General features: G+C 34.0%; 2 long non-coding RNA genes across 2 annotated transcripts; one reads left to right on the top strand and one right to left on the bottom strand.

Moving 5' to 3' along the window:
* The first annotated feature begins 993 nt into the window (after positions 1-993).
* Positions 994-2,806, top strand: LOC137242190 (uncharacterized). Its single transcript, XR_010950115.1, has 3 exons — positions 994-1,716; positions 1,780-1,921; positions 2,003-2,806. It is a non-coding gene; the product is annotated as an uncharacterized lncRNA (long non-coding RNA).
* A 1,993-nt stretch (positions 2,807-4,799) lies between these two features.
* On the bottom strand, positions 4,800-6,737 carry LOC137242189 (uncharacterized). Its single transcript, XR_010950114.1, has 3 exons — positions 6,687-6,737; positions 5,430-5,487; positions 4,800-5,335 (listed from the first exon to the last, which is right to left on the bottom strand). It is a non-coding gene; the product is annotated as an uncharacterized lncRNA (long non-coding RNA).
* Between the last annotated feature and the right edge of the window lie 3,845 nt (positions 6,738-10,582).

The raw sequence follows: 10,582 nt of genomic DNA, 5'->3' as shown, positions 1-10,582 counted from the left end.
CTCCCGGGCAAAGCAACATCAAAATTTTAGAAATAAGATTTTTCAATTAGAAGAAAATTTTTCTAAGCGGGGTCGCCCCTCGGCAGTGTCTGGCAAGCGCTCCGATTGTATTTCTGCCATGAAAAGCTCTCAGTGAAAACTCATCTGCCTTGCAGATGCCGTTCGGAGTCGGCATAAAACATGTAGGTCCTGTCCGGCCAATTTGTAGGGAAAAATCAAGAGGAGCACGACGCAAATTGGAAGAGAAGCTCGGCCTTAGATCTCTTCGGAGGTTATCGCGCCTTACATTTATTTTTTTTTATACTAAAATGAATTAAGTGTATCGTTGCCAATTTATATAGATATTTATGTGCATAAAGGTTTTGAAAGATGTGTAAATTGTAAGTGAAAGTGCTATAGAAATTTGCTAAATTTGCAAACTTTAACATCAAATAACTCGTAAACTATAAGTCTGCGCACTTTAAGTTATATATATTTGCGATCGGGAGAACTCCCTCTTTCATTTGATACCAAGTTTAACCCCGAACTCGGGGGGTGCTATTCTAAAATTTTCCCCTTATTTTACAATAATACGACTAGAGTTAAATATAAACAAATCTAAGTAAACTAACATTTCGATTAAATTAATTAGTCAAATATTGTAACTGCATTTAACTCGCAGTGAAAACCATATATCCTTTTGAAATTTCAGTAAATCGGACCTATGATATAATAATTAACATTATTTAATGGATAGGGCTTATCCCACATGTCTGGTGTTCCAGGTTCTGTGATCAAAATGGACTGGTTGCATCGGGAGTTCATATTTACAAAACCTGTTTTTAGTGATAACTTTTGAATGGTAAATAATATTTACCCTCCGCCTTCGAACTAATAATACTTACACTAAAACAAGTATTTTTATCCTTTTTCCCATAATTTTTGAACGCTATTCTACAGTTATAGGTCAAACTAAAGTTTACCAAAATTTTTGGCACGTTTTTCGTTTTGGCTGACACATTTTTTGTTCTGGCACCCGCTTCAGCTGGCGCGAGGGATTTATCTGTGATTGTTGGCAGCAACAACTAGAAGATAAATCCCTCGTGAGAGCAAAAATATGAGAGCATAAACAAAAGATTCGTATCAATCTAATCTATGTAAAAGGAATTTGGGTAATAGTATATTTGAGGGGTCGACTGCTAATACGCTATCAAAAATATCGAGAGAGGTGTCAAAAGACGCGTATTAATCTCGAGAACAATAATCCGACGGCGGAAAAGAAAAATTTTATCTCTGTCCGGAGATATTTTCAGTTGAACTTGGCGATTTTATGTGGTTGTTGTTGTGTTTGTACCCACAAAAAAAATTGTGCATCACCGTGGCGGTAGCCACGGTTATACCACACACCCGGACTTGGCATGGCGTAGCCCAGGGTTATTTTTTATAAGCGCGGCCGAAGGCCGCCAACGCAGAAAGGTGTTCTGCGCAAAAATACTATGGATCCCACCCCCGGTTTCGGAGGTACCCGCGGGTCTTTTTTCGGTTTTTCGTTAATATCTTTTGAACGAGTTAAAATTTTACACCTTCGGATTATTACTACTATATACTGATGTCAAGAAGCGTCGTTTGACACCTCTCTCGATATTTTTGGTAGCGTATTAGCAGTCGACCCCTCAACTAGACTATTACCGCAATTTGTTCAACTAGAAAAGAGAAAATGGACAACTTTAATAAAATGTATGTATAAAAAAATAAAATTTATAAAATTTTAACATATATTAACTATGTAAACTGTTTTAGTGAAAGAAGGATTTGGTCTAGAGAGGAGACAAGAGCTTTTTTAAATGCGTACCTTGCTAGGAAGGAAGAGTTTGCCAGCATTAGGAGAAAAAAATATGCCATGGAGAATGTGCTGATGAATTTGGAGAGCCAAGGTGTATTGGTGAGTTTGATGTTAGCCCACGATAGATGTTTACACAGTTTATTAATAATTTCTTCTTGCTATATTTGTATCTTAACACAGAGTCAACCAACGACGGTGGAGATGCTTTCGGCAAAACTAAAAAATTTAATAAGGGCATATAAACAGAGTGTGGACAATAATGGCAGGACAGGAGCAACGCCATGCAATGCTCCGTTTGCTGATTTGATGGAGGAAATATTTGGTGATAATCCAGTTATATCAAATAACCACTCCATAAATTTAATCGGCCAGCCTCTAAATTTTCCACCACAGGATGGCACACCTAGCTGTTCCAAGGAAGGCGGAAACGAAAAAAAAATTGCCAAAATGTTATAGAAAACAAAACAGCTATAGACCTCCATTGAAAGAAAAAATAATGGAAATGAAAATTCAGTGCAGAAAGGAGCTTGCTGCCAACAAAATAAAGGTCTTCGAAGAGTATGCTGCAAAAAAAATGAAAAGATGGAGGAGGCGCAGCAATTAAAGCAAAAGCGGTATGAAGAAAAAATGGCCATGCTCAAAGCGTTTATGGATGCAAAAAAAGCAATGTGATATATTTATTATTAGTATTTATTATGAATTACCGTTTGTTCAACATGTGCTATTTTAAGCATGTATGTATAGTTATAGTTAGGAATATGAGTGAAGTCTGTATATATTTATAAACCTAGATTAGTTGTAAGTAGGAATGAACTTTGGAGTATTTTCGCGACACTTTTTAGTTTGAAAAATATGAAGTCAACTTCTTTGTGATATTTTATGAGTACTTTTAACAATTGAGTGTTTTTTGTTTTTGAATATATAATGATGTAGCCTAGATTTAAGAAATATAATAGACGAATTTTCCTTACATCTGTACCTGGATTGGATGTTAGTGTTTTTTACTTTACATGAAACAACAAATAATAAATAAATGAATTTATATGAATATAGGAACTTCAATCCAAATAAAATTTTTATTTCGAAGAAAATTTCAGTTCGACAAGTATTTTAGAACTAGAAACCTAAGCGTACAAGTAAGTATAACCTACGACGGCGTGCTAATAACATTTGTATCGATTAGGTTTTGTAGAACAATACCACGCCTACTTCCAGAAGCCGCTACGTTCCCTTGCAGATGCATATTGCTTACATGTTCTTCATCCTCTATCAAATTCTCGTCTTCAATGCTGTCGTGTTCCAAACAACAAATGTTATGAAGAATGCATCCACATATAATAATCCGAACGATCGATTGCAGGTCTGTATTTTCAGTGAAATGAAGCAGTAGTCTGAATCTCATTTTCAATAATCCAAAAGCATTTTCAACGACAATTCTGGTTGACGAATGTAAATAATTGAATTGCCTCTGGGCTGATGTCAAAATCCATTATCTCGAAATGGACTTATAAACCATTCCGTATTTGCGTAAGCTGAGTCTCCAAGCCAACATGAGTTGAATGGAAAAGTGGATGTCATATCATCTAACGCTCGTTGGTATAAACTTGATCGTCTCAAAACTCGACTGTCATCTAACGAGCCCGGTTCACCAGCGAATATGTCTGTAAATATTTTATCTGCGTATACATCAGCTTGCAATTGCAGGCTATACAAATGCTTCCGATTGAAATACGCTTCTTTGTTTGATACTGGGGCTTTAATTTTTATGTGCGAGCAGTCGATACAACCAATCACATTTGGAATGCTCTTCATGGCATAAAACTTGCGTATATTGTCCCTTGCTTTGGACAGAGAAGGCCACTGAACATATTCATGGCCAATTGACAATAGCCATTAAATCACTCGCCTTATTACTCTTCATGCAGTTGACTCAGCCATGTTGAAACGATTTGCTATTTCACGAAACGTACTGGTATTTGCCATGTACCACAAAAGCCGATTCCGATGACGATTCATACATAAACTGCAATATATTTAAATGATAGACATGAAGGAAAACACTTACTAAAAAATAGCAATGAGTTTAAAAAATGTGTAAACTTACTTCAAACAAATGTTCATCCATGTTTTTCGTTTAATTTTTCACAACGCTTTAATTATATCGGTTTGTTTACTTTTCTTCTTACAACGAAAATGACGTTTTTGGTAGTGCTGCCAACTCTCACAACAATGATCCGGACCATTCTCGTGAGAATTGAGCGTGACCCGGAGCTGTAAAACTCACTGGATGACCACATTTATCCACAAAAGTTGAGTCATCACACATATTAAGTTGAATGCATACACTCTTAAAAAAAAGCATGTAAATCTACACACATTAAGCCAGCAAAAAAGTTGCCTCGCTTAATTATTGCAAATTTACACACATTGTATATCTACTATCAGACTGCACTCTTAAAAAAAGCATGTAAATCTACACACATTAAGCCAGCAAAAAAGTTGCCTCGCTTAATTATTGCAAATTTACACACATTGTATATCTACTATCAGACTGTGTAAAGCCCTTACTAAACACATGCGTAAAAACTACTATTCAAAATGCGCAACATTTTACAACGATTTTAGTGAATTTACCAACCTTATGCGTAATGATTACCATTCAAAATGCGTGAAACATACAACGGTTTTAGTGAACTTACTTATCATATGCGCAATGCCACATACCCCTTAGCCCCTGTAACCCACTTCCCACCTTTTTGAAAATATTTGATTGTATTTTCAGCTAATAACATGTATATGTTTAAATGCATTTACATTTTTTAAAAAAGAGGTATTATAAAATACTTATTTTGCTTGATCCTGGGTGTTTAATTATAAACATATACATTTTATGTAGTTGCAATACGAATAAGATTTTGATATTTTAATAAAATTTATTTTCAGTCAGAATTCAGTTCAGTCCATACAGGCACTTTAATTGAATTAATATATACTATATTATCCTAAATCAATACAGGCAGTGAGTAACACCCAAAATGGCCCACCTTAAAATAGCAATTTTCAGGAAGACTTCTTTTAAATAATTTCGGCAATTTTGTACTAAAGTCCTTAACTTAAATTTGCAGTATTTGTATTGCATTTTTATGTGTACTTTCATAAGAAATTAGCAAAATTATTGAAAAGAAAAATATCTTGCGAAACCTGCAATTTTAAGGTGGTGGCACTCATCGTATGTTTTTATGTATTTAAAAATATTACACGTTACTAATTTTTGAAATAAGATTATTCACTTTTTGCAAACTGTTTATGTTTTTTTTGCACCACGGGTCTGATTCGGATAGTGCTTATAGCAAAATCTAGTCAAAAACTCTAAAGTCTGCGATATTTCTGCTGGGTACATTTTGTTTAAGACAAAGTAATAATTAATTATTACTTTGACAAAATTTATAAAGTCATATTCTCCGTATTCAGCAACGGGTGTTTTCTCAATTATAATGTGAGCCCTTTCAGTTTCTGTAAAAATGCAATAGAATCAAAATTAATTAATTTTTACGTAAAAGGTCGCCGTGTAGAAAGGCCTTATAATAATAAATAGTAATATACATACCTATGAGAGGCAAATTCGATGGTAGTTTATTTATTATTGTATCCATTGTGATTCCAATCTGGAAATATAATTAAAAGAAGAATTATGTATTATAAAATTATTTATTTTACCATGTTCCAAAAACTTGCCTCAAAGCCCATAAAAAGAAAATCTTGATTTTCCCCGAAATAGTTAACAATTTTCTAATTGAAATGTTATCACGCAAATGAGCGTGCAAATGAGGGAAAATAGATTTAACGCTATCGAAACACCAGCCACAAACGCTACACTTATGCTCGGCGTTTTGCTGCCAATGCACATAATTTTTCAGCATTATTCTTATTAAAGTAAAAATAACTTACGTATTACAATAACTTATAATAATTATAATTATGCACTAAAATAATTAAATAATTATTCACGTTTTCCGATAAAGCACACTGCCGATTGACTAAAACGAATGAACACGACGCGTTAAGATGGTGTCGATCGGCAACCTCCACTAAGCTTTTGTTGTAAATGTATACACCTTTGTGTTAGCTTACAAACGTTGTTAGTAATTTCGCGAACTATATGTATTTTTACAGCATAAATGTTGGTAAGATTGTGGCATTGCTGTTTAAATAAGAAAAATACGCTTTAAGTGCGGGACTATGCAAAAAAATTGTAAGATTACACAAAAAAATACTAGCAATAAGCTTGCATTTTTACATACTGTTTTTAGAGTGTAGCTCAATATATCCCTGCAAAAATCGTGTGACCAAAAACGCACACAGCCACACGAATTTTTGACAGGGGTGACGATTTGGAATGAAAAATTGTGCAAATGAAATAGCATGCTGACAAATTTTGCTTTCCCACAATGTATCATGCTCTCTCGCACCTGTTATTTTTATAGGGATAGCAAAATACGTAATTTTTGCGTGCAAAAAAATCCGCCATTTCTAATTCAGCAGAGACAGCAAAACATTTGGTGGTGGAAAATTTTTTCAATTTTGAGAGTTTTAAGTGGAATATCTCCGGAAAGATTTAAAATTAAGAGGGAGTTCTCCAGATCACAAATATATATATTTTAAAGTGCGAAAACTTATAATTTAAAAGTTATTTGGTGTTAAAGTGGTAAAAAAAAGTGGTTTCGATTTAATTGTTATTTATTTATGTATTTTAAATCCACTAGGATTACAAATTGTTGCTTTTGTGTTTGTTTTTTAAGTTGTCCTATATATTTTTAAATGAATATAAAGATATCAATTTATAAAATCATCAATTAATACTTACATATTTGAACAATGCGAATGCCTATTACTTGTAGCAAGAAAAATGCGAAAATGAATGCTGTTTGACATTTGCTTTCGCTTTACAGAGTACCGGCAATGCGAAAAGGGAGAAAAATTGCGAATGGGCAAAATGAGAATGCGAAAGTCAAAATATACATGCGAATGTCAAGATACAGAGTACCGATTTTGCGATTTCGCGTATTTTTTCTTTCGCATCGCAATACAGAGTAGGCCCCCTGTAGTAGATTTTTTGACAGCTAACCACTTTTGAGTTGGTAGCACTCATGGCTCAACTATATGGTTGGCTCATCTCTACAGCAATAACATACCTTTGTTCACATTGCCAAAATTAGCGTGTTGGTGTTAGACGAATGGAATGGAATGAAAACATAAAACTTAGCAGCATTTGTAAGTAGTAAGAAAATGTTGTAAATTCGTTGGTTTCTTTTCAAGTTTGCCATCTCCTTCTGACAATCCCTACTCCAGTGAAATAAAAAAAATAAAATCAGCTGGTGAGATGAGCCAACCATATGTTGAGCCATTGTAGCACTGAACTAAATACGTGTACATTTGTGTATACATAAAAGATCTCGCAATATTTAAAAGCAAAAACACTGAAAGAGTAAACAACTTGAAGATCATGGAAGGAAAATAAATAGTTTGCTTACGTGCGAAACTATTTAAATGTTAATAATTCTATCAGTATCTTAAAATTTTGTGTACGTTTCTTCTTATTTTCTACAAAACAGATGTTTTATATTAGTGCTGCCAGCTCTCATAAAGTTGATCCAGATCGTTCCAATGAGATTTGAGCCAGAGCCAGAGCTCGATAAACCAATGGAACGGCCCAAATAATTTTTGCTGTTTATTTCGACAAAAACTTTTGATTTGATTTTTGTGCTCATCGAAAGAATTCACAATTATATAGCACCATGCCGCGAATTATGATAAAAGGTGGTGTGTGGAGAAACACTGAGGTAAGCATTTGACGCGACTGGTTACTCTTGGATGTTTATTAACTAAATTGATAACTTTCAGGATGAAATCCTCAAAGCAGCTGTAATGAAATATGGCAAAAACCAGTGGTCACGTATTGCATCACTGCTGCACCGCAAATCTGCCAAGCAATGTAAGGCACGCTGGTACGAATGGCTTGATCCTAGCATAAAGAAGACAGAATGGTCACGGTAGGAGGATGAAAAGTTTTTGCATTTTGCCAAATTAATGCCAATACAATGGCGTACAATTGCGCCGATTATTTCAGAGGGTTAACTGGTACCAATTGTTCACACCAAATTGTTAGGTACAGGATTCGCCACGGGTAGGTGAGGTTGGCAATCACAACCCCTTGAATCATTTTGGTCGGCAGGTATGCCGCGGATATATTCTTGGCACTTTGTGAGGATAAAATCCCCCAAATTAACTTTTTAATAATCATCTGTCAACATCTCAACATTGTTACTCACAATGATATTTAATTGTGAATATTAAAACAGAATGAATAAAACATAAACATAATACGTCATGAGATATTGTAATGTAGTATGTAAGAGTGAACCAGATATATGAGGGGTGAAACATGAAAAACGATTGGCAAGAGTTACATCGACATTTTCATGTTTCACCGCCATCATTATAATTTTGGACACACGCATAAAGACACGCAATTTTTAAGTAGTCGGGAAAAGTATTAATATAAGATATTTTACACCAAATAAAGTGTTGAATTTTTAATGAATTGGAAAGTGTGCCGTAGACGGCCGCCACGGTAGTGAAAATTTAATTCCAGTACACACGGCGGCGCCCTCCACGGTTCGAATTTCGCAAATAGCATGGCGCTGGGACTCCCAAGTCACCACGGGTGAGTTATTGTTGGGTCAGCAAGCAAGTAGGATGAATATGTACATTATATGGCGACCGGTCATTTTTCGTTTTGGACAGCAGCGGTGAGTAAAGTGGAGTGAAAACTTGCAAAGTGGTGGTGCAGTGAAAAAAAAAACAAATTTAAATAAAATTTTTCTAAAAAATATCTAAACATTTTTAATGAAAACGGAAATAATAAAATTTTTCTAACAAATATATAAACATTTTTAATAAAAACGGAAATAATAAAATTTTTCTAAAAAATATCTAAACATTTTTAATGAAAACTGAAATAATACAATTTTTTTAACAAATATATAAACATTTTTAATAAAAACGGAAGTAATAAAATTTTTCTAACAAATATCTAAACACTTAATAAAAACGGAAATAATTTAATTTTTCTAACAAATATACGCAAATCTATAACGAAAAACAGAAGTAATACAATTTTCTAATAAAACACATGCAAATCTACAACGAAAAACAGAGTTAATACAAATTCCTAACTAAAGTCCATAAATTCATAATTAATTTAACTAAATTTCACAATTAAAATTTATAAAAAGCAGCAGAAATAAATTTTTTTTCCCCTCAATTAAATCTACGACTACAACAAATATAAAAAGAAGCAGAGATAATACAACAAAAAAAAGAATTCACCCTTATCGCGAGTTTTATTTTCACCCGAAAATATTCACAGTTTTTGTTCACCCTATCGCAGAGGGTGGCGAAACAATTTTTCGTGTTCGAAAAAGATTTCACCTTATCGGCAACTCTTTGTTCGGGCGAAATGAACACCCAAATTTGTTCACTTATATTTTACAGGCGAACGAGAGGAAAACAAAATTTAAGTAATTTTTTGTTTTGAAATTTGATACTCTTATAATTATATATTCTTTTATTATTAGAAATAAATCAATAAATAATGCACAATCGGAAGCTGAGTGGAAGAAGTGAAATTCCCGTATTGCTGTAAATTCTATTTTTTATGGCAACTTATCAGTTGGCCAAGTTTTCCATTGTGGACAAAGCAACGGTTCCAAAATGTTGAGCACCTCTCTGAAACAAGATTGGCTAAGACCCACTTCATGGTCCTTTCCGCCGCCTTTTCCCTATGCAAAAAAAAAGACATGTACACAATTTTACAATTAGTGGAACTCCAAATTTTTGCTTCAATGGTGGCAAGGAGTGGTAAGAATAACTAGCAAATATTATAATGCCGACTTGTTTAGCCTGAAATATTGGCGAAAACTAATTGAAAAAAATTAACTTGTTATTCAAAAGTGCTGAAAATAGTAATTTTTAGTCATCATTTAGCTCCAAAGGGTTAGAACTTTCCCTTAATTGCCTCCGAACCGCTTTCACATTTATGTATATTCTCCTCAGGCTCAATCAGTACCAACCTAAGTGCAATACTAAACATTATTTTATACATTTTTTATTTCTATTTTTGTTGTATTTTAAGGAAATATATGCTTGGTTACAAAATTTACACAATTGTAAGTAAATTATTTGTTCACTGCCAATTCGCAATAGAGCATCAGCTGTTTCGAAGTGAACTTTTGTTCGCCAAAAATTGCCGATAGGCGGAAAAAGTTCACCCGAACAAAAGAAGTGAAGGCGAACACTTTTCCGCGTGAACTTCGCGATAAGGGTGTTATAAATTCGAAAAACTAATTCGCCTACGTAAGGGCAAACTGTACCACCAACCATCGGAATTTCTAACGGCATTCCTCCACCTACTCACATAACGGAACGCGAAAAACCACTCCACCAATACAACGCCATTTTTACCGCAATCAGTAGCAGCAACAACACCAGCAGCGATTCAGGTCTGCCAGCGCAGCAGCAGCAGTGACGGAAACTAGCAGCAGCGAAATTAAGTATATATATGTATGTATTTAAAATTTTTTCTTTTGCTTACGGTTTTTTCTTCAAGCATATATACGTATATAAAACATTTTAATTACCATTAAATGCAATGCATTCGCTTTTCATATAATTAACTTGGATTGTTTCAATAGCATATAA

Source organism: Eurosta solidaginis, chromosome 2, assembly GCF_040869045.1.
Source record: "Eurosta solidaginis isolate ZX-2024a chromosome 2, ASM4086904v1, whole genome shotgun sequence".
In the NCBI taxonomy this organism is placed as follows: Eukaryota; Metazoa; Arthropoda; class Insecta; order Diptera; family Tephritidae; genus Eurosta; species Eurosta solidaginis.
The sequence above is the reverse complement of the archived record's forward strand: the minus strand, read 5'-3'. Positions and strand labels throughout refer to the sequence as shown.